We start from the raw sequence: 24,137 nt of genomic DNA, 5'->3' as shown, positions 1-24,137 counted from the left end.
GCTAAAAAGCAGAAGGACTAGATACCCCTTTACTCAAGGGTCTTGCTTGTTTAAAGAAAAATGAAATCTAAGAGGCATCAGAAGTAATGGCTTCTCAGAACCACTGCCGTCCAAGGTCAAAAGTCAAACGCACCTGGAGCAGTATTAATAACATCTTGTCCCACTTGCTCAATTAAGGAGTTATGAAGAGTATTTCTAACTCAGGTGGAATTAGTGGTTTATACGATGAAAGGTTAGAAGTCTCTTTCCGAGCATACATATGCTCACGGTAGCTAGACCTTTCAAGAACATTCCAATTTCAGCAGATAAAAATCTGAAGACTTTTCAGCCTTCCAAGATTTGTAGGCTTTGTGCTTTGTTAGTTTGGTTTGGTTTGGTTTGAAGCTATATGGTCTTAAAATCACAGATGAGGCTGTTGATAAACTGTGACTATTCCCTTGCCATCGTCTACTATTTTCTATCTGGTTTGAATTCAAACACAAAGATTCAGCCACCATGCTCCATGGTGGGGCTCTTTCTTGCATGAATAGGCCAGGTCATGAATTGCCCAGTTTTGATGTGTGGGGTGCCAGAAAAAAAGGCTCAGTGGGTTGAGGTCAAGTAAAGAATTTGTGGGACTTCCATGGCCCAGAGTGGAGCTTCCTGATGCTGTCGCCTGCTCTGCAGAGTGACAGGTTTTCAGGAGGATAAGTATCTGGAATTCCTTCTGTGATTGTCGCCAGGAATACTCTGTAATTTTGCAGAATGTCACCAAATGAGGACAACCTGAAGGAAACCAAGTAGGCCATGAATAAGGTTTGCTAAAGTTTAACCACTTCTCCAGATTCACTTCATAAGCTATCACAGAAGAAGTGGGTTTTGTTGTTGTTTTTTTCTGGCTTTTTAGGGCTGCACCTGCAGCATATGGAAGCTCCCAGGCTAGGGGTCAAATAAGGGCTACACCACAGCAATGCGGGATCCAAGCTGAGTCTGCAACCTACACCACAGCTCACGGTAACACTGGATCCTTCTCTCACTGAGAGAGGCCAGGGATCGAACCCATATCCTCATGGATGCCAGTCAAGTTTGTAACCCACTGAGCCACAATGGGAACACCCTATCACAGCAGAACTGGAAACAGCCACCTGGACCAGCTGGGGTCCCTGGACACCAGTAGCATCTACAAAACCGGCTCTCAGGGTGGGGCCCAAGGCTGAGAATGTTTACCAAGCCTCCCAAACCACTCTTTTGTCTGCAGGCATTTGAGAGCGATTGGGCAGACACACCTTCCTCACTTTACAGATAAAAACAGATCCGGCTGGGCTAATAAACTGCCAAAGTGTCCAACCAAACAAGGGCCAGGACCCAGATTTGGGCGTCCATCCTGCATCTAACTCTGAATTGTACACTGGCCTGCCACGAGGGCATGCAGTGGGTTCTCATGAATACACATTTTATTTGCATTCACACAATCAAATAGCTGAAACACACGCAGCTGAACAGGAAGCTGGAGACTGGCAGACCCTGAGGAAGAGAGGCAAACGTGAGGAAGCCCAGGCCAGAATCCCACTGCAAAGCCAGGTTCCACCCAGGCCTCTGTTGGGAGGCAGGACTCCCCTCCTTAAGCAGAGGTAAATAACCACAGGTCATCACCAAGAAGCACCCTGACAAGGGGTTGCTTTATCATCTGCTCATGGACCCTCCTCACAGCGAGACTGCCAGTCGCCCAAAAGTGTTGGCTCTTCTCAATAGTGGTTTCAAGTCTCCCTCATAGATTCTTAGGGTCTGTATTTTTTCAGTAATTAGCCTACGTTTAACTCATTGAATTGAAAATGAAAAAAGCAACCAGCTAGATAGCAAATGATCTTTAGTTCAAGAGGTCTATGAGGTCACCAACACTTCACTGAGAAATTATTCGAAATCATTCCAAAAGACCCACGTTCCTAATTCTTCATTCTCTTTTTTTTAGGGCCGCCCCCATGGCATACGGAGAGTCCCAAGCTAGGGGTCCAATCAGAGCTGCAGCCGTTGGCCTACACCACAGTTCACAGCAATGCTGGATCCTTCACCCACTGGGCAAGGCCAGGGATCGAATCTGCGTCCTCATGGATGCTAGTCAGATTTGTTTCTGCTGAGCCACAACAGGAACTCCCTAACTCTTTATCAAGGTTTTATGACTTCCCTCTCCCATCCCGAACCCCTCCCGTGGGTGCCAGAGTCCCTTGTGGGGAGGGTGGGGGAGCCTGCGTGGCTGGCAAGGCACTGACACGCTAAGGGAAGAAAAGGAAAATTCTGCCTTCAGGACGCTTGCAATCTAGCATCGGAGGAAAGATGTGCCTGGGAAGAATGTATTTCTACGTAGCTCACAGAGTAAACAGATACTCAAGGTCACAGGGAGACATTTCATACAAAGGACTCTGTAGGACACACAGGTGGCAGGGGGGACCTGTGGCGTAGCGATTCCCAGATTCATCCCTATCTTTCACTTTCCTGTGGACTTCTCGGTGGCTCTTGACCCGTTGGGAGGATGAAGTTGAGCCTCTCCGATGCTTTCAGAAAATAGATTCGGCGAGTTGCCCTGAGCGTCACAAAGCCCCCAAGATGGCAGTCACTTGGGCAACAGGATGTGACATAGGTTTAAAGTCCTCTCTCCCCTTCTGCAATCATGCTCTGTGATTCGAGTGTCTTGTTGAAGCCAGTGGGGTGGCTCCACCTCACTCATCAGTCAGATGAGCGCCTCACCAATCAGGGAGTCAAGACGGCATCTTCTCCGGGCCCCGCGGCTCCTCTGCCCAGGGACCCCCATCAAGTGCCGCCGAAGACGAGACCTCGGAGCCACTAACGACTCTATCCGTGTTAATCAGGACCCCACGCAGCTGGCTCTCAGCAGCGACAGAGACCCCGACGACGAGAACTCTCCGTGCCCAACGTACTGATGCCAAGGGAGAGGCCGTGGCAGAGACCGCGCGGCCCCCCGGGCATCAGGTGGCACAGGCAGGGGAGTGGCTTGAGAGAAGGGGCCTCTGTGGCCACAACACAAGCCAGAAGGGACACCCTCGACTGAGCAGCACCCCACACACAGGGCTGGGGAGTCGGGGCTGCCAGGAACACATCTCTTTTCTACCGAGAGACAGCCACCCTTGTGCCTCTCCGTCGTGGCAACCTGGCAGCAGTTCGGAGAACGCCCCGGCCGCAGCTTCCCATCTCTAACAAAGAACAAAGGGTGCGCCTGGGGATGACACGACGTTGTTCTCAAAGGTCAAGTTTAAATGGCCCAACGCGTATTGTTCTTTAGGAAAGTGGAATGCTTGCTAAAACCTTGGATTAATTGACTGCCTTTGCCCAGCCACTCTTCTGGGTGCTAAAAAAGCATCATCGGGGACCCGGCAGGGGCCCGGGCCTCGGCGAGTCGGGGTTGAATAGAGGGAGGCAGGCAGACCATGTGCTAATAGTCAATGAAATCAATAAAGATAAATCCTGTAAAGAAAATAAAATAGGATCATGAGCCAGGAGGGAAGCAAGCTGGGGCAGAGGAAGAGGATGGCCCAGAAGAGCCTCTCTGAAGAGGTGGCCTTTGGTGACACCCGGGAGATAAAGAGAAGAGGCCAGGTGGCAGAGAGGGGGGTTCCAGGCAGAGCAAAGAGCCACGCCCGGGACCCTCAGTGTGATCAAGCCCAGCACACCCTAGGAGCTGGGAGAAGGTGGGGTGGCAGGAGATGGGGACCGCCAGGTATGTGGTTAGACCACGTTGGCTCCATGGCCCATCTAAACCCTCCTTGAATGGATTTTTGCCTCTGAGCCAGCACAGTGGCCTCAATTTCAGCCTCAGCTTCTTCCAAATCTTTTAATGTTCTCTCCTGGCATTTCCCAAAAGGGAAGAAACACCTGTCTGTACAAAAACCAAAAACCTCTGGGCGACCCCAAGGCCAGATGGGCACTGCCCTCTTTACAACCGGTCAGGTGGGTCCTAGCTTTGCTGCCTCTTCTGGCCCAGTGCTGGTCAAGAAGTTAATTAGCCAGATCACCCCTAGAGGGAGAAGGGTCCAGAAGACACTAAAACTTAAGGGGCAGTGAACGAAGAAAGCTCTCCCTGCAGGCAGCAGTGGACAGCTTTGTCCAAAGAGAGGAAAGGTGAGGCCGTCGCGGGCAGCCATCGGAGTTTTGAAATTCTTCTGTAATTACGGCTTGAGTCAAGAACATGCACATGAGTTCACAGGATGATAAATATTAGCATGCTTCTCCAAGTTCAAGTGAGTTGTCAATAAGACAATTAAAGCAGCATCAATAATATGCACTGTATGTTATTATCTGCTCTTCTAAATCCCACGCTTTTTGTGATCTCTGGAAAACAAAGGAGGACAGGCAGCGGTGACACCAATACTTTTTGCACAAGTGAGAGATGTAATTCTGCATTAAGGTAACAGCCCAGGACCTGGGAGGGGGGTGTGTGGCGGGGATGAGCGTTCTTAAAATACTGTATGAGGGACATGGGGTAAGAACGAATGGGCTGGGAGGAAAGGCCTGTTACAATGGAAAATTAGTGAACCTGTGTCTAAGGTGGATCAATCACTTCCATCACGTGGCCCCAGTCAATAGGAGCCCGAATAAGTGCTGGCATTGACCTTAATCAACTGACAATCAGTATTCGGAAATCAGAAACTCTAGGTTCTTCTGAAAGAAGAGAAAGCTAAGTGAAACTCTGGGTGAAATTAATGACCATGAATGAGCATGGCCTTTAAGAGTCTGTGTGTGTGTGTGTGTGTGTAGAAAATAAAACAGGGCAATAATATACACACACACACACACACACACACACACACACACACATACACACAAAAACACACGTACACATATGCATTCATATACAGATACACATATATTCATTTCTCTGAAAAACCATATAGTATTGTGCTGAACTGGAATTTGGAAGGAACCATCTTTTGAATACAAATTACATGGCCAAACTTTTTGCATTGTTCCCTAAGACAAAAACCTACACAATGCAATCTCTATACATCTGCAGAATCAAAAATCATTTTACCCCCCAAATAACTCGCAAAGCCTTACATGCACTGGAATGAGAGTAGACATTAAAACTACTATTTGTTGACACTTTGCGATTTAGGATGGAAGACAGAAGTTTTCTCCAAATTAATGAGCCAGACATAATAGAGCAGTGTCAAAATATTGATTTTATTTTATCATACCTATTGTTGGCACTCTTCTATTAGTGGAAGAAAAATATAATTTTTTCATTAGCGTTATCATTTGTTATTATTACATTATTTGCTATTTATTATGGAAAAGAAATCTTGTGTCACTTGTCAAGATTAATATAGAACCATCACATGGAAAGTCGTGACAGAGACCAAAATAAAATACCAAATGCTTCCCAGACAATTTTTTTACTATAGACTGAAATATTTCTTAAGAAGAAAAGGAAGAATTGTTGGTTCAAATTTCATAATATATATATAAATTTAGATCTACTTTTATATACATGGACAAAATATTCCAATTAAAGCCTAGAAATTAAAATGACTATATTCATGCTGATATAGCTCACTTTATAATAATCAAATTGATAACTGGACAATAGCCAACATATATTCACCGAGCTGAGCAGATAAAATGGGAGAATACCACTTACCAAGGTCTGTTCCTTTATTCTAAAGAATTATTTTTTATGGTGCCCTGAAATGTTTTTTTTTTTCTCTTAATTCATCACAGATTTTTGCTAAGGAAGGGGAAATATTTAAGCAACTTTTCTGAAAGTGTAATAAAAGTCATGCATTTGTTTCCATAATTTTTCTTTTTGAGTCATTTACATTTTAATATTTTACATCGAAGTTGCAATGATGTGAAATACGATATATATGCAGGATGATTTGGAATGTTTACTGTTATTTAATGAAATTTACTTAACCATTTAAAACCAAATGCAGAGGAAAAAAAAAAAAGTTCAGTATCCAAAGAGCCAGGACATACTTCATTTTCCACTAAAAATTTAAACTAAATTCAATTTAAAAGTTACCATTGTAATCCTGTAAGTAATGAATCAAGCGGGCCAGGCATATATATGTGTCCTTTCAACTTCTACAGAAAAGACTCCTCTTTGGACCTGAGATGACATCAACAAGCATCTAATCTTCCTGCCAAGCCGTCCCACTCCTAAAAGGGGAAGGGGTTCATGACCCCTAGAAAGAGCTGGGAGATGAGAACCCCCTCAAAATCCCCAAACACCTGAATCAAGCACAAACTTGAGGTGTGCCCGTGGAAGCAGGGACCACAGGGTGGCATTGCCCCTCATCACCCCGGCGCCCTACAAGCTGCCTGACATGGGCGCATGCTCAGAAACAATAGGCGGGAAGGCATGGATGCAAGAGTGCAACCACCACGGCCAAGGGTAGGAAAGAAAAGGGCACTCAGAGCTGCTGGTGCAAATGCGAGCTCTACCTCTCTCCTCCGAGGCTGCATCCAGCCTAAACACCTCTAACCAAACAATGTACAACAGAGCTGTAAAGTCAGGGGACACCCCCTAGAGTCGGGGGGCGCAAAGGGAGCCGGGCCTTACAGACGTCTGCATGAATCTCAACAGAACCTAGAATGTAAGAGAACGTGATCATTTTTGCCTTTGCAACTAACTTTATCTTCTAACGTCTCTACATGCCGGGCGCAGTGTAGATGTTCAGTGGGTATGTGTAGAATGAATGAATGAATCAGAGAGGGAGAAGAATGGATGGAGGGCAGGAGCGAAGGGCCACCTGGAAGAAAGATACTGATGTGGATGACAGAGAAGGCCACGATGCCCTCCAACAGAAGCACCCTTCCACAGGCGCGGCTCACAGCAGACTGAGGGAGCAGCCCCAGCTGGGAGAGGTCTCCTTCCCCGTGCAAAGAAAGAAGACTGCACTGTTCTTTGGGGAGCAGTGCACGCCCAGCTCCTGCCACCCTGGCCTCTTTCCAAGTCTCAAACCATCAAGAGCCTTCCAACCTCAGGGCCTTTGCACATGCTGTTCCCTCGGCCTGGAAGTTTTCCCTACCCCTGGCTTTACTGGCTCCTTCTCACCCTTGGTCCTCTGAGGACAGCACTGAGCAGCTAGTTGGCAAGGGGCCGCCCCAAGCCCTCTGTCCTCTTCCTGCACAGTCTCCATGGTCACAGTGGAAATGACCATCATCAGCATCGCATGTCTCTCTTGTGACTCTAGATTGGCGGGAACCACGGATGCCGGGTCCACGGCTGTGTCCCCAGGACCTAGGGCAGTGAATTTCTGCAGGACGGACAATTCTGAGAGAACAAACTGCAGAGCATGGCGACACGACCCAGGGTGGTGTGCAGTGAGGAGTGTGGTAGGAAACGAGCCCCCCATCTTATCGCCGCCTGCCAAGGGCTCTGCTCCAACGCATACTACTCCACCTGAACAAGAGAAACGTTCACGAGGCTCAGGAACCTTGATTCTTGAACTGCTGTATGTATTCCAGAAAATTCCATTTCCAGAGAAGGTCCAAGCCAGGTGTCCAGAGCCCCAATTCAAAAGGCACATGCAGCCCCCAGTCACAGGCACAGGTCCATTCTGAGAGAGCCCAGCAACGCCATCCACCAGCTGCATGACCTTGGACAAGTCACACCCCATGGTTATTCCTCCTTTGCTCCATCAAAAGGCAGAGAGTGTTCGAAGGATTAAACAATATCTTGCATTTTAAAGCCCAAGGCCACCTATGTGAAAAGCAATCAATAAATGCTACGGGCCTATTTAGAGGACCTGATCTTGGTTTCAAATTTCTGGCAGGAAGATGAGATCTTGTTTCTTGTTTCTTGTTTCTTTTTTTTCCTTTTTAGGGCCACACCTGCAGCATATGGAAGTTCCCAGGCTAGGGGTCAAACTGAAGCTGCAGCTGCCAGCCTACACCACAACCACAGCCACAGCCACACTGGATCTGAGCTACATCTGTGACCTACACTGCAGCTCACGGCAACACGGGATCCTTAACCCACAAGGCCAGAGATCGATCCTTAAACGAGGCCAGAGATCAAACCTGCATCCTCAAGGACACTATTTCGGGTTCTTAACCCGCTGAGCCGCAGTGGGAACTCCTCTTAATATAACATCGTTAGGGTACTTTCCCAGGATGGCTGACATGTTCCTTTTGTCATAGATTTGGGATCCCCTCCAGGGAGTAAAAGCCAATCCAGAATTCTACCCTTTTTTCCCTGTGGAAGCGAATAAAGGAGCTGTGTTCAACTCCTCACCTCTCTCTTGGGTGACTCATCCTGAATGCAATGGCCACAGGTTCAACTCATTAATTTTATACTTCAAGCACAAGCATTTGGTTGCCTTGAAATCAGCATGTGAGTATATGCAAATTAGGTGACTCTTAGGGGGTGTGTGTGTGTGTGCGTGAGAGAGAGAGAGAGGTGTGTATGAGAGAGAGAGGGAGAGAGAGATCTGAAACCTAGAACCTAAGAAATCATTTTCACTGCCTTCTCTGTGCTTTTGTCCTGATATAACAGCTGGGGAAGGGGGTTCTATCAGGTTATACCCCCCCAAAGTGATTCTGCTCCCCTTCACACCCCAGATCTGCCTAGGGCACAGGATACATTTACATAACTATGTTTTAAAAGATAAAATGAATGAACGGGTGGATGAATGAATGAATGAGAGCCTCCTTGGGGCCTTTGGTTTTGGTCCAGGGCCAAGACGAGGAGCAGGGCCCGTGATGCTCCCACTAAGGTTCCTGAAACCAATGTGTGGTGTGGTGTGTGCATGCGAACGTGTGTGTGTGTGTGTGTGTGTGTGTGTGTGTGTTTGTGTGTGTCCTGGAAACAGTGCTAATGTTTGATGGATTGGAGTGAGAATGTTTGTTTAGTGAAGACTTAAACCCTACCCCCACCCTGTACCCTTCCATGAACCCAGCTGACCCTTTAAAATGCATCTTCTGAAACATATAGGAAATCAATCAGCTGATACTTATTGATCCCCAGGTAAATAACTCCAAAGGCCAGCCAGGAAACAAAGGAGGGATGACACTTCAGGAGGCTTTGCAAATGACTGACGACAACTATAGGTTTTGATGGGGTTTTCCTTCCTAAAATATTTAACAAAATGTATAAAACAAGGAATAATATTAGCTGGCCATTTGTTGAATAGCTGGTCTCCGGACTCATTAATTAATCATGTTCTCTTTTAATCCTGATGACTCAATTAGGGAGGAAAAATTATTCCAATTCTACTGATGATAAAACTGAGGCTTGAAGGTACAAAATGCCTGTTCTCAAACAGCTTGTAAGTGGTGGAGCTGGGTGTGGGGCCTGGTCCCATCTGACTGGGCCTGAGCTCTTTATCACTGTGTTACACTGCTTCAAAACAAAACCAAAAAAAAGTGCTTCGGGCGCTTCCTCATTTGCAAACTTGATGTTTCCAGCTCAATGAAATAAGCATCTTAATCATGGAATGAAGGAGGGAACATCCCTAAAAATTAAATAATGCAAAAATACTAACTTATAGATATTAATATCTCAAGCAAAGCATGTCCTATGTAACGGTTGCAAAAAAATTTAATTAGCAAATAAAATGCGCACGAAGAATTCCCCTGCAGACACTCCTTCTGGGGCAATGATACAGTAAGCGGAGAGGAGCGCAAAGTTTCCTTGTGTTCATCTAAGGGTTAACAGTTGGCTGATGATGGAGATTCAGAAAAAGGGAGGGCCCCGCCTTCGCCAGTCCAGCAAGGATTCGATTCACCTGCCTTCGAGAGGGAGACGGGCAAAGCACAGATCTGCACATTTAAGCACAAATGATCCTAGTAGAATTTGGTGTTGAAGTCTGCTCAGCCTTGATTCCTAAAGAAGGAAGTGCTCCATCCCCAGCCTCCCCAGGTCACCAGGCCCCGGGCCCCTTCACAATGACCTCCCCAGGAGGCCACCCTCGAGCAGAAGTTGAGTTAGAGACAGAGTCTAACTCCAAAGTCTGTCCTGAGGAACGAAGCAGCTGGAAACCACTCCTTCTTCAGCTCAACGAAGAAATTATTTTATTGAAGGTGGTATCTGGAGATCACACACAAAGATGACACGATTTTTATCGGAGCAATAGTATCATGCAAAGGGAGAAAACATTGTCTGAACAGCAGCACCCCCGTGGCCCCCCAGATCCACATGGGCTGGTGTTTTGTCACCTGAGCAGCCAGGCTCCCCATTCAGGCAGAGCCAGAAGAGCCTGGGGAAAAAAAAGTCTCACTGGGATTGAGCTCCTGTCAACCTTTTGAGACAGGAGGGGAAAATGGGAGGATCAGGTTGCTGGTATCCCCAAGATAAAAGGGCAGTTATGTCAAAATGCAGCCAGTTCTTTGGGAGGGTTTTGAAAATGGTACGTACGCTAATATCTGCAATATAGAACTTGACCTTACAGACAGCCATCGCTAAGGAATAAACGTGCCATCAGGCATGGCAGGCACATCCCCCCAAAGACGGGCAGTTCACCACTCTCACTGTCACCGGAAATGCCAATCAGATGACCAGACCCTGGATGAGCCCATTATTTGTCACGCACTTCGAAAGCCACTGTGTCTTCCTTGGGGTGGCAGCACTTACTAAAAGGGAAGCTGCCACCTTCCAGTCTTAATCAATACATTTTTTAGCTGATGCAAATGTGCACGTCGTCTTGTCTGTATTTCTTCTGCCTCCAAAATATGCCAGAAGGGAATGTGAAATGGGACTCAAATGCCCATAGCCCCCCACCCCCACCCCCCACCGTCCACAAAAGCTTTTTCAACCTGCTTTCAGAATTCGTGTGCAAAGGGTGAAACAGCTGAAAAGGAGGAAGGGGGGGGGGACAAACCAAACAAATGAAAAAACAAAAAAAAAAAAACCACACACACAGAAAATAGATATGAAGTTGTCACATCAATGAGCTCAGAAAAGAATCACAGGCAGGGTGTCTGGTGTTTTGCTTAAGAAATGGTGCCGCCAAAGTCGACGCGAGCTCCTGGCAGGGCTGGGCTTCCAATGGCTCAGAGTGGCCAGGCGGACTCGGGGAGACCTGGGGGCTGTACAGACCAGCACAGAGGCGGCCCCTCCATCACCGGGGAGGGTTTCGGCTGCGCAGATGAAATCCTTTCATGTCAGCATGTGGCCGCTTTCCTCCGTCCCCGCATTCCCACACTGCCCCTTCTGAACTCTTACTAGGGCTCTTGCAGTGGGACTGCCACCCAGCAGCCCCGACCTGCTTTTGGGTGGAAACGTTTGTGAAGAAAGTTTCTCAGATGCTGCAGGAATCCTGCACTGAGTTTAATTGCCAGATCCAGCATGTTTCATCAGGAAGATGCTCTCTGCTCGGTGCAGCTTGAAGGCTGCTGGAATAGCTGCTTGGCATCAACAGATCACAGTCCCCAAACTGAGAGCCCTGGCCTGGCCCAGGACGCAAAATAATTAAAGCACTTGAGCTGGGATTTCGATGAGATTTTCCACCCCCCTTCCATAGGCTTCATGGAAATGACAGCCTTTCTGTAATAATTTGGAAGGCTTTGCCTGACTTGACTTGAACAGATTTTAACGGAAATTTTTTCAAAATTTTGAAAGAACCAAAAAAAAAAAAAAAAAGTCTGTGACACTTTTTTTTTCTCTAGCCAATAAGGAATAAGAGTTTCTAGATATTTTGGAAGATTAAATAATCAAGCTATTCAAAGAGATTAAATTCCATATATATATTATCTCCATGATCTGTGATCTGTTTGTTTCTCTATAATTGATACAGTTTAGCTGATACAGTTTCCAAATATTTTCTTCCTCTGAAAGCAAATTTACAACAATGCATATGTTCTCCAAGGAGCAAGTTCTGCTTTACATTTTTAACTTTCGTGCGAAAGGCGAGTCACTATGACAGGGACGGCTGTATGCACTGGCCTCTCTGAGCACTGCGTGGGAAGGCAGGCAAGGTCAGAGCCGTGCAAGCTCCAAGCTTTAAACCCTGCCTCTGCCATCCTGCAGCTTGTGGCTGCAACAAGTTGCCACGCCACCTGGGGGATGCCCTTTGCTGTGTGGTTAAAAGGACCAAATTAGACCGCGCCCCCAAGGTGCAAAGGGCGGGGCCTGGCCTGAAGCAAACACCCAATAGCCTCTTCTACACACCTACCCTGAGGGGCTCTAGATCTGCGACCTCAGGTGCCCAGAAACTACAGGCATAAATATTCCCTGAGAGCTCCACCATCCAGCCCCTCCATGAACCCGAAACCCACCCCAATCTTCAGGAATTATTTTGGAACCTCAGACGGGCAAGTGAGAACATCATTATAATTAAGGCTGAAGGGACATTTCTGTGACTCATCTCAATTTTAGGGACTCTGGCTGGCTCTCACAACCTAAAGAGGGCTACTTCATCCTCTCTCTGCGGACGTCTGCATGGGTACTGGGTAAACAAAACAACCAAAGATGGTGAAGGGGCTGAGGGTCCCAAATGGATGGACCGGGTGGGATGAGGGAGGAAGCCCTGGGGAGCTGGCAGCCCAGCAGCCAGGCTGAAGAACCAGCAGGGAGAGAGAGAGAGAGCAAGGGAGAAGCTCACCTCTGTAACCAAAGACCAGCTAAACACAGCTCAGGTAATCAAAGCTATAATGCCTTGATGGGAAACGTGCAGGGTAATGTCAGCTCGAGCCTACGGTCATCATTTTTCCTGTGTCAGAATGGCACTGAATTTTCTCATTGTAAAGCTCACAGAGTAAGAACAGGCAGGGAGAGGACGGGCCCCCTACCATCCGCTTTTCCTTCCTGCATCTCTTAATGCCTTCGAAGCATCAGTGAGGACCTTCCTGTCACCAGCCACCCAGAGCCCCCACCTGGCGGTCTGTGTCCCTCAAAAAGGGCTCGCTCTGGCTGCCCAGGATCCTCTCTACCTGGTGTCCGGAGGCTGTGGGTGAGCTTCCCTGGTCATGGACGGAATCTCAGGGGTCTTGCGGTACATGTGCCTCCCCCACCCCCGCCCCGCCCCAGGAAGGGCAGCTGGCCGTGGGCCACTGAGACATGTTCTGGAGCAGGAGAGGGCTGGAGTCTGCATGGGTTCTGATCCTGGACCCCCCCCTCCCCCACCTCCCTGTCTTGGAGCCTGAGATTCCCTTGCTGAATTTTGGAACAAATACAGGACCTGCGCTTTAGAGGGGCTGTAAGGATTAAATGAGTCGCGTGCTTAGAACCCATGCCTACCACATAGTAAGTGCACAAAAATAAACCACTGTCATCATCCTGCCAGCAGGACGCCCGGCCTCAACGCGCAGCCTGAGAACTGTTGCTTTCCACTTCTTGGTTTGCATGTCACAGTCAGGAGGCCAGAAAAGACAGCTCTCTCACTGGCAGGGCCATTTTCAGGGTGGAACTGATATAAACACAGTCAGAGTCGAGTCCCACACCCCTCTCTGCCCATGTAGTCCTCCACGGCGGATGCTCTCCCTCCTCTCAGACCCCATCGGTGATGGGACAGGTCTGTCTCCCCACCCAGCACTGCCCAGGGGTCAGACTTCCCTGTGCCCCCTTGGGACACCCGGGACAGGGCTTGGCACATGGATGGTGTGGGAAATGAGCCTGATATCCCCCCAGGAGATGGATGGAAACCTCTGGAGACATGCTAACTGTCATGACTGGGGGTTGCTACTGGCATCTAGTGAGCAGAGGTCAGGGATGCTGCTAAACATTCTCCAACAGGCAGGACAGACTCTACAGTGAGGGGTTAACATCCTTAGCATCACAGCTGAGAAACCCTGGTCTAGACAGACAATGCTGAGGCTAGTCTGGCAAGTTGCACCAAAGGCCTCACCTGAATCTTGTCTCTGAGGTCACTTAAACCTGACCTCCAGTACACCTAAAGGCTGTGACAAGCCAAGTGCTCCATGCACCCCCCATAGGAGCAAAAATGCTAACAGAAAAGAAACCAGAAATCTTCGATGATTTTTTGTTTGTTTTTTAGGGCCACACTGGTGGCATATGGAGGTTCACAGGCTGGGGGTTAAATCCAAGCTATAGCTGCTGGCCTACACCACAGCCACAGCAATGCTGGATCCTTAACCCACTGAGCGAGACCAGGGACTGAACCCGTATCCTCATGGATCCTAGTCAGGTTCATTAACTGCTGGGCCACAAAGGGAGCTCCTTCAATGATTTTTTGACAGTGAAAGTTGGTAGGATGGTTTCTTCAAACAGCCAGCAGAGCCACTAAAACCAACCCTGATCTCTGTACCCTGAAGCCCCATGGTAGACGGGCAACAGAAGCCAGCTGATGGCATAAACTGGACAGGAAGTCCTGCTCCCACCCCGGGCACAGCTGGTATTGGAGCCAGGTGGCTTGCGGAGAGGCCCACCTTCCATCCATGTCTGCCTTCGCTGGGGGGTAAAATTACTTATATATATGATCTAGGAAAAGTGGCCTGCCTTCTTCAGGTTCCATCTTCTGAGCTTATTCAGTTCCCCTCTGCTTTGTGAGTCTCTCAGCTATTTTAGCCCCAATCTCCCCCCACCTCCATGCACTTACAAACTCACTACTCTCCCCTGGGCAGTGCAATTGTGAGTGAATAGGAAATCATCTCCCAACAGGTGCTTCTAGCAGGAACACCCTCCCCAGCACATGCACACAAGCACACGAGGGCCACACACACACACATATACCAGCATCATCACAACTGAGACCCCAGTGGGCCCCTCCCTGGTTTGGCTCAGTTTCACTGCACATATGACTCTCTAGCTTAGCTTGGCTCTCCCCCTCGAAGGGCACTCGGTACCACCAAGGGCAGCCAGAGAGTCCAGACCTGCACAAGCAACCCTTTCCTTGAAAAAGGCCTCTCTCTCAACAACCCCCAACCAGGTACCACACACAGCAAAACACACAGCGAGCCTGCCCAGCCAGACCCTCCACCCCACCCCCACTGCGTCCTGGGACTGCTCCTTTTCCACCAGTCCCCTCTGGTGTCCTGCCACGGAACATTCCAGGGGCCAGGGGGTGGGGGCAGGCACGCCAATATACACGGTAGGCATGGCTTCACCAAGAAAGCCCCTCAGCTCACAAGCCCCTACTAGCAGAGATGAGTCTCTCCATGTCAGTGAACTTGGACCTTGCTTTTAGGCTCCAACATCCAGGCTTCAGAGCCAGGGGATGACATTAGGTCACCTGGCTGCCAGCATCCTTCCAGCCCACATGTGTCTCATCTGGAGATGGGATAAAGCCAGGCTGAGCGCACTCTCATCTGTTCTAGGTTCTGGCAGAGGTGCTGGGGAGGCCTCCTGCCCTCAGCATGGACACAAGTTGACCTGCAGAAAGCTCACGTGTGTTTTTAAATCTGCGTCAAGTCTCACTTTAAATAATGCTGAGAACAAAATGCAAGCTGATATTTCAGCTTACTTAAAAGGCTTATTAAAAACACTAAATCCAAAGACGTTAAAAAGCTATAATTGTCCTCATTCAAACTGGAAAAATAAATCTATTTGCTTTCTTCTTTTATGAACCTCTTCTTAAAAAAAAAAAAAAAGTTCATCTATATTCTCACGAGCATCATTGCTGTCTTTTTTCCCCCTCCATTCAAGGCTCTTTAAAAACACCTGTGCCATTCACAGCCAACTTTTGAGCAAAAGGCAACCATGTTTGGGGAAGGCTGTTTAACTCTGATTTCCTTGCACCAGAGATAAGCTTGTCTTGCTCAAAAAGTGAGATGGAGTTCAGAGTTCACTTGAATGGGCTTGTGGATTTTATAGGTCTGATGTGACGCACACTTCTTTGGTTACCTAAGGCGGAGTAGACAACTGAATCGGTCAGCTTTTTGGGGCTTGGCAGGCAATGATTCTCCATCTCGGCACCGCCTTCGGCACCCAATGGGCAACTGTGGTTAGCAGGGCTCCACGTCCTGGGCCCTTCCCTGTCTTCTCCCGTAAAGGGGGTTACTGGCCTCGAGCCTGGACCAGAGCAGCGTGATTGTCACTCCCCATCCTGCCCTCCATCTTCCGTGAAGACAGGCCCAGCCAGCAGCTAACTTGCTGAGTTGTGAGATCTCAAGCCTGCTCAGAAGTTAAGCACTCCAGGCACAGAACAAGATGGGTTTTCAGAGCAGTGGTCCAAGAGAATGCAAATGTATTGAAAGCGCTTTCTCCAGGTTTTCCATAATTACCATTTATGTCTCCAGGAACTGTTTCCCCCGAACCCAGTTTAGGGTGAAAGCATTTTAGAGACTTTCTCTGCAGATGACATATGAGGTACTAACCTTTTTTCATATGCCCAGATGTTAAGTTCATTTTCATCACATTTATGCAAATTTCATTTGAACAGTAAATCAAAAGAAATCTTAAATCATTGTACACTATTTTCAAATCCACACTAAATCCAGTTTACTTGCAGTGCTATTAACATAAAGTTACAGTTAAGGGACCGAAGGTAGGAAGCAGATGTCCCAATCCCACCTTCCATGCAATGGCCCCAGAGAGACCTGGGGTCCCTGCCATTTGTCAGAAGGAAATGTCTCATCTGGTCACAGCTGAATTCAAGTGTTACCAGCTTAAGGGTATGCTGTACCTGGAAGCCTTCTAAAAGTTTTCTAAACTTCGGGAAAACAGGAGTCCCTTGGTCCAGGGCCTGCCCTCCATGTTGGTGCCTGGACTCAGGTCCTAGAAAGTTCAAAGGCAAGGGACCAGTAGTGAGACTTCTGGCAGCTCACTGCCTCCTCAGTGGGGGGAGAAGCTAATTCCTAGGACTCCGTGGGCCTGCATTTGTCAAGCCCTGGACGTCAGTGCTATCATTACCAAGCAAATCAGCCAGGCGGTTAATGGTGGAATCAGGAGACATTTGCACTCCGCTATCAGAATGACGTCATAACTAAAGCAGCCTTCAGCCAGAAGCCCTAGGCGCTCCCTGAGCAGAGGCCAGAGGGCAGCCAGCAGCCCCCCTGTGACTCCCAAGGCCAAAGCTGAGTCCCCTGCCCCTTCCAGGCAGGGTGGTGGGCCCAGCTGTCAGCAAGATCCCTAGCAAGCAGAAACTAGGGTGACAGTTTCCTCCCAAGAAAATCGACTTTTCTCCCAGGTTTTGAACATTGTAAATAGTAGTAATAATAATAATACTACATTATTATGCATTTTTAACAAAATTTGAGATACTATCAAATCACTTTCCTGGACAGGCCAGGGTTAGCATTTTACAAATGCAGCTACATTTTGCCTATAGAATTTATAGCATTTCCAACACAATTGTCAATCTCTCCGTGACTCTGTCTTTAGCAAAGAAGCCCTGCACGCTCTCCTTCCAGCACTAGAAATAAATGATGCTGGAGAAATGGGGAGGGGGGGAAGCTAAGAGAGAAGCCCTTCCTGCTCTTGTTGTGCCTGCTTTTCTTTCTTTTTAAAGCACAGCCGATCAAACACACACACACACACAGCCAGAGACACAAACCTTAGAATAATGGGGGAGGCATTTGGCGATGAGCAGCGTTCGCGGCGCGGCGCGGCGCGACGAGCAGCCGGCCCGGTTCGCTCGCTCGATCACAGCTCTGCCCTCCAAGGCGGCGGGGATCGACTACCCGCCCGGACCCCAAATGCCCAACTCCACTGCGCCCCAAAGAGCGCCTCCCGAGTCTCGTTACAGGTACACGCGTGGCCCAAACACCTCACCTGGCCCGAAAACTCGGGAGACAGAGAAAAAAAAAGTTGTGCGAGCTGCCAGCCGGGAGCCCTGGAGCCCGCAGCTGCAGTCCTCCCGCCAGCGAGCAGCCCTCCACCGAGGCCCGCCAGGCAGCGCTCGGCTCCCGGGCACCTAGCTCGCAGGCTCTGAGCGCTAACCTCCCGGCGCGCCGAGGCCACGGCAGGGCACTTACTTGGCACTCGCTTGTGAGCGTGCAGGTCGTCGCGGTTTTCGCTTGGGTTTTCAAACAAGTTTCAGGGAGGGAGAATGAGGGGGGTGGGGGAAAGAAAGAAAGAAAAAAAAAAAAAAGATCCAATTATGCAAATGGGCTCCGGACTGGGAGGCGCGCGTCGGGTCTGACGCCGCTACTGTACGAGTTCTCCGAGCAGCCCCGGGCCGGGCAGATTTATGGGGGCGCGTCACGGCTACGCCAGGTCCCGCCGCCGGAGCATCTCGAAGTTAATTAAAGCGGTAATGTCCACTTTCCCGGCGACCCTCCGTGCGCGGGTTTACTGTTTCACCATCCAACCCGACCCGGGCAGGGGCGGGGGGGCTCTCCCCGCGCCACTCTTCCTTCTCTCTTCTCGCTCCCTCTCTTTTTCCTCTCTCTTCCTCTCCCCCCCTTCCTCTCTTTCGTCTCTTTAAGTCGCCTGCCTTCCACTCAGTGAACAATGAACAAAGATGTGAGTGATGGGAAAAGATCGCCCCCTCCCAACCCCAGCAGTGAGCAAAGCCGTTCTTAAAGTAAAAATCCAGTTGCTAATATCAAACTGGGAAAGAAAACAGTGCGTTCCCAGTCTAACCTCCCCCAACACCATACACACACACGCACGCACGCACGCTCACCCCACCCCAGGTTCACCTAAGCCCTGGCTGGGGGCGGGGGCGCAAGGCCGGGGCTCCAGGGGCTGCCCAACTCGCCCGGGACACCGGGGACAGGAGACGCTGGGGTTAGCGAGCACTCGGGCCCAGCTTGCTTCCCGCACCCCTCCCCGCCTGCCCTCCCCCCAACCTCCTCCCCGCACCCCCCCTCCCCGTGTCTACACCGGCCGGTCTGGCCCCGCGGCCCGCTCCGGCTGCCCGGCGGCCGGATGCGCTCAACAAACGCGGCCCCTGTCGGATTTCTGCTAAACTGCACAGCGGCGGCGGCGGCTGCCGGGAGAAGGCGCAGGAGCAGCCGAGGCCGGCACCGGCGCGCGCTCACCCCACCCGGCCCACCGCCCCTCTCCGCAGCCGGCGGGCCGGCAGCTCCCCTCCGCACGCAGCCTCGTGCGCCCACCCCGCCCGAGGCGCCCGGACCCGCCGGCCAGGACGCCGCGCAGCCGCGGTATTTTCTGTTAAAGTGAAAACGAAGGCGGCCGACAAATCACGTCTCCTGTGAGGCACTCGTTAGACATAACAATATCCGGCAAACAAAACCCTGCCGCGGCTGGGATCGGCGCGCAGGACTGGGACCCCGCCCTGCCCCTCCTCGCCCCCTGCTCGTTGCTCCAGCCCCCGCCGTCCCCAACCCACTCCCAAACGCTCTTCCGACCCTCTACCGAACGCGGGGCTTGTGTGCACGTTCACCGAGAGGCGGACTGTAGCAATGTTCACAATACAGAAGTGAAAAAGGAGAGGGGTAGGGGAGACAACTTTCCACCTGTCCCCAAAGAAAGCCCTGCAGGAGTTTCTTAGGAAGAGTGGGGTAGGGACAGATGTCTCTCTGCCTTGCATCCCCTTTTCCTTCTTTTTTCTAACTTCCCGGCGCCTGTATTTCCACCTTCCACTTCCCATACATTCATCTATATAGAGATATCTGTATTTTAAATTATTTGCAAAACTGCAACAGATGGGCGCGTCGGGATCTGGACACTTTCCTACTCATCATCAAAGAAAAGCTCCCCCCCCCTTTTTTTTTTTTTTTTTTGCCTAAAATACATCCCGGTCCCGCCTACGACTGTTTTCCTCAATTCTTCATCTTCAAAAAAAATAATGTCTTGAAGCAAACAGAAAAGGCTTATCAGCAAAGATCATCCCCCCCCCCCGTCGTACATCTGGCCTGGGGCTTCCGTTCCCCCAAACTGCACTCTTCCCAGATGCCCCCCAACCCCCCGTCTCCCCGCCTTCCTGAGCCCCCACGCCAGCACTCTCTCACTCTGATTGGCCTCATTTCTCCAGCCCAAGGCTGGCCGGCTCAGTTCTCCCTCCATAACCTGTTACTTATTTATTTCTTTATTTTTATCTTTGGCCCCTCGGCTTGGCCCCAGGGCTTGGGCTGGGCTAGGGCAGGTGCTGCGGACGCCGTCTGCGCTGGCAGACGCCACGGCCTTTCCTGGGGTCGTGGGCTCCGACCCTGGCACCCCGGCCCTACGGAGCCCCCGGCCTTGGCCTCGCCCGGCTCCCGGGGCACAGGAGGCCAATGAAAACACAAAATGGCAGGTCTCAGCGGCCCTTGGCGCCCGCAAGTTTGACACACTGTAAGCATCGGCTAACTTTGATTAAAAAAAAAAATTACAAATTACCCTCTCCCCCCCACCCCCGCCCCCGGCGGCGGGGCTGGAATCCCGCAGCGAGCCGCGAAGGGAGAAAGGGAGCGAGGGGCACCCGATTCCCAGGCAGAGGAGAAAATGGGGAAAGTCACTTGAGCAGAAGTTTCTGCGGCCCCATCCTCCCGGGCTCCACACGACTCCCCCACCCCCCCACCCCCCGCCCCGCCAACCCTCCAGACCCTTTTGAAAGTTTCCTGGGGCCGAGTGCGGCTCGCGGGCCGCGCGCGGGTGGGGGGCGCCGGCTGGGCCCGGAGCGGGGCGCGGGGTCCCGCTGGCTCGTCCGGCGCGAGGCCCCGCGACTCCTTTTCAAAGTAACGGTCCCGGGACCGCGGGCGGGGGAGGCGGCGGCCCCGGCGCGGGTCCCGCTCGCCGCCGAAGTTCTCTACCGCCATTCGAAGCCCGGCCGCCGCCGCTTTCTCGATTTCTTCCTCTTTTTTCCCCCCGCTGACAGCTTCTCTCGCCAACGTCACAGCCACGGATATTTAATTAGACCGTATTTTTTAATCGCGATGGGGCGAGAAGGAACCCGGCGGCAGGCCTCGCGGAGATGGGGAGGGGGAGGGGATGGGGGCCACGCCAAGAGTCCAAACTCACTTTGCCACCTCCCGGACGCCGGGGCCGCCCCCACCCGCCGCGCCCCCCCTGCCCCCCACCCCCACCGCGCCGCGCCCCGAGACACCCCCACCTTTGTTTTCCTTACCTTAAACACTGAAACGCGGGCGTCGGGAGCAAACTCGGGCACGTAAACGGAGCGTTGTAAAAGATTGTGTTCAATGAATAATGAAACATGTCCACATGATTGACTTGATCATTTTCCGGGGCTGAGGGGGGACGGGCGCCCTGCTCGCGCGCCTCGCTCGCCCACTCGGCAGAGCCCTGCGAACTGTTCCCAGCCCAGCCCGGGCAGGGCGGGCTCGATTTTCGTCTGCCTCTTTTCAGAATCGCCCCGTTCATTGATACTCATCACCCAGCCCCAGCAGACATCCCCATCCCCGGCTCGGCCTCCCCCTATCTGGTAGGTGAAATGCATTGTACCATTAAAAACGCTCTCCATTGTCGCCCTGGCATAATTCACAGCAACTAGATAGGTCTTGCGGCATTTAGCTTTGATGAGCCAGAGACTGAACCCTTGATATAATAATCTACAAAGAATGGTGTGTGATCGTCCATTTTTTCTCTCTGTCTAGCAACTAAGAAACCATTTAACACAGCGCAGCTTGCTTCTGACCTTGAGCTCATGTAAACACACTTATTAAAATCTATCTATTCTCCAAGAGCTACATTCTGATTGTCAGACTCGTTACTGAGACATATATCAGCCCCTTCGCTTGTCACTACTTTGCATTCCTGCCTTTGACTAAAGAATTTTTTATCCAGCCGAGAGGGAGAGAGAGATTGCCACGGAGGGAGAGAAGAGAGAGACGGAAAGGGGGAGAGGAAAAAGCGTAATTCTTACCTGCTCCTGAAACTATTTAAAGTCTGTTTCTTTTCTGGGGGAAGAAAAAAAAAAAAAAAAAAAAACTCCCGGGTGAATCTCGGTGGACAGCGGGACGCGGAGAATCAGTCACAGCCCGGGCGTTTAAGGGAGTCATCAGCGATCAAATGACGTTGATCCGCGCTGTAACCTTGTGGCGTATTTAATGTAAATAAGGCAGTTATGTTGCCAATCGCCGCGATACAAACACGGAGAGGTCCTCAGCCTCGCCTCCCGCGCCTGCCATTAGAGGCGACTTTATTTACAGACACTATTTAGGAGATCATGATAATTCTAAAACAATACTAGTGCCAAATGATTATGAAAATATGATTTTAATTAATCACGTAGTAGGCAAGGAAATTAGCATACGGTAATTAAACTTCGAGAAAAACGTCACGCAGGTTCTCTGCCTTATGGGTCCAGAATAATCATCACGCGGTGGGCTCCAGGACTTAATTATCAAACAAAATAACTTTTTTAAGGCAACTTTGCAAAGGCTGGTCCTCCAGGCAAACGCTTTGGTAAATAATATAAGGCGAGGTAACAAGGTAGAGATGTGAGTGATGCTTGAGGTTGGGTTTCTGTGAAGCAAGGAAGAGGGGGAAGAAGGGGGGAAAAAAGCTGAATAATGCAATTATGGATTCTCTGTCCTAGAGTTGACAAAAGCTGGTGCCTCAAAAGCCTCTTTGTTATGGGATTATATAATGATCCTGGTGTCATTATGGGAAAAAAAAAAAGATTCAGTAATAATAATAAAAGAAGTATCCAGATACACCAATGAGGAGCTTGTTTTAGAGAAAAGGCTCACATGTGACACTGGGGCATGTTAAGAGCAGAAACACAGGGTCCAAAAGAGTTGACAGATAAAGAAGGAGAAAGGGAGGGAGAGAAAGGGAAGGAGAGAGGGAGGGAGGGAGAGACAGACAGAGAGTGAGAGAGAGAGAGAGAGAGAGAGAGGCCTGTGTTGTGCATGATTAAGAAACGATGGAAACAGACTGATTATTCAAAACATCAAGCCACAGGGCCACTTAAAACATTGATCCAGGTAAGACTTGTTCCAGCCTGCCCGAACTGAGTTCCCCTAAGATGACTGGTGGGTTTAGGCAAAGGCACCACAATAGGTAAAGAGCAAAAATACAGAAAAAGCACAACACAGCCTTCCCATCACCTCCCCCTCCCACAGAAGGAGTCACTCAGTTGCAAACAACGGGTCCAGCTGTGGGGAGAGGTGCGCTAAACCTCCCACCAGAGGAGCAGCCAGGCATCGTCAGGCTGGGGCTGGGGTCTCAGGCAACAGGCACTGATCTTGGGATCTGGCTGTAGTGACTGGCTCCCCAGACATGCCTTCCGTGGGCATCCGGCCAGGTCACCTCTGCGGGGACCCTTGGACTCTGCCCTGAGAATCCAGCACTTCAGAGTTATCTCGCTTGCTTTCTTCCTCCTCCTCCTCCTCCTCCTCCTCCTCCTCCTCCTCCTCTTCTCCTTCTCCTTCTCCTTCTCCTTCTCCTTCTCCTCCTTCTCCTTCTCCTTCTTCTCCTCCTCCTCCTCCTCCTCCTCCTCCTTCCCCTTCCCCTTCTCTCTCTTTCTCCAGGACTTTGGGGACCAGGAGCATCCAGATTTCCCCCAACAATCTAGTTCTATGAGATTTCTTAAAATCCCATTCAAATCTCTGCAGTGGTGGTTTTTTTTTTTTTTTTTTTTTTTTTTTTTTTTTTTTTTTTTTTACAAAATCTCCTGCCAACCCAAAAAAGTTTAGGAATTCAGTCCGCATTTTCCAATCTGATGTGTCTGAAATTCTCTTTGAACAAATTCCAAAATACAAGGGTTTTTTTTTTCTTGTATAGAAATTAGCATCGCAATCACATCAATGATATCACTATCTCTATGGGAATGATAGCTGGAGCAGTGGGGTGTTCTTTATTTCAATTCTTCGTGGATCAACTGATTATACTCTGTCGTCTTTTGAACCTGTTATTGTAAGTCAAGTGATTCTTTATAAGTGACAGCTCGGACAAAGAGGCGAGCAGGGCCGAGCAGGTCGAAAGGAAGTGGCCATATGGACTTGGAGAAAAGGCACTCTCTCCCCAGGAGAATGGGGGTGGCAAGTCGCCTTTTAACCCTCCAGCCGCCAGCCCTGCCTGGGCCAGGGGAGGCAGGGAGCTGGGCCACGTGTCCTCGAACCGCCCTGGAGCCCTCCACGAGGCTCAGCCCGGTGGGGTCTCGTTCGTGGCTGCCAAGCCCTGGGAGACCCATCCAGGCCAGGAAGCCCGAAGTGCCCCCAGCCCTCCGAAGCCGTGTCTCTAAGGAGCGCTGCGCTCCAGGCGGCCTGTAAGTCCTTGGCTCGTTTGCACCCGAGGCCATCGAGATTTAGTGTAGCCCGACTGGCAGAAGCTGGCTGGGCGGTACTGCGCACCGCCTGCCTGGAGGCCGCGCATCACAGCCTGAGCCCCGCAAGTTCGGGCAGGAGGTCTCGCTGGCGCCCCCTGTCGGCGCCCGCGCTCTATGTGTTCCTAGGGA

General features: G+C 50.3%; 1 protein-coding gene across 5 annotated transcripts in view; it reads right to left on the bottom strand.

Annotated features, from left to right (window-relative positions):
• ZNF536 (zinc finger protein 536) overlaps positions 1-22,493 on the bottom strand; it is a 482,257-nt gene extending 459,764 nt beyond the window's left edge. For 2 of the 5 annotated variants that reach the window (XM_021094254.1, XM_021094258.1), the window contains exon 1: positions 20,844-21,593. The gene's annotated coding sequence lies outside the window, so the exon portion shown is untranslated. The other 3 variants (XM_021094257.1, XM_021094259.1, XM_021094256.1) reach the window with 2 other exon arrangements.

This window comes from Sus scrofa, chromosome 6 (genome assembly GCF_000003025.6).
Source record: "Sus scrofa isolate TJ Tabasco breed Duroc chromosome 6, Sscrofa11.1, whole genome shotgun sequence".
NCBI classification, from domain to species: Eukaryota; Metazoa; Chordata; class Mammalia; order Artiodactyla; family Suidae; genus Sus; species Sus scrofa.
This window is presented reverse-complemented; position numbering and strand designations above follow the sequence as displayed.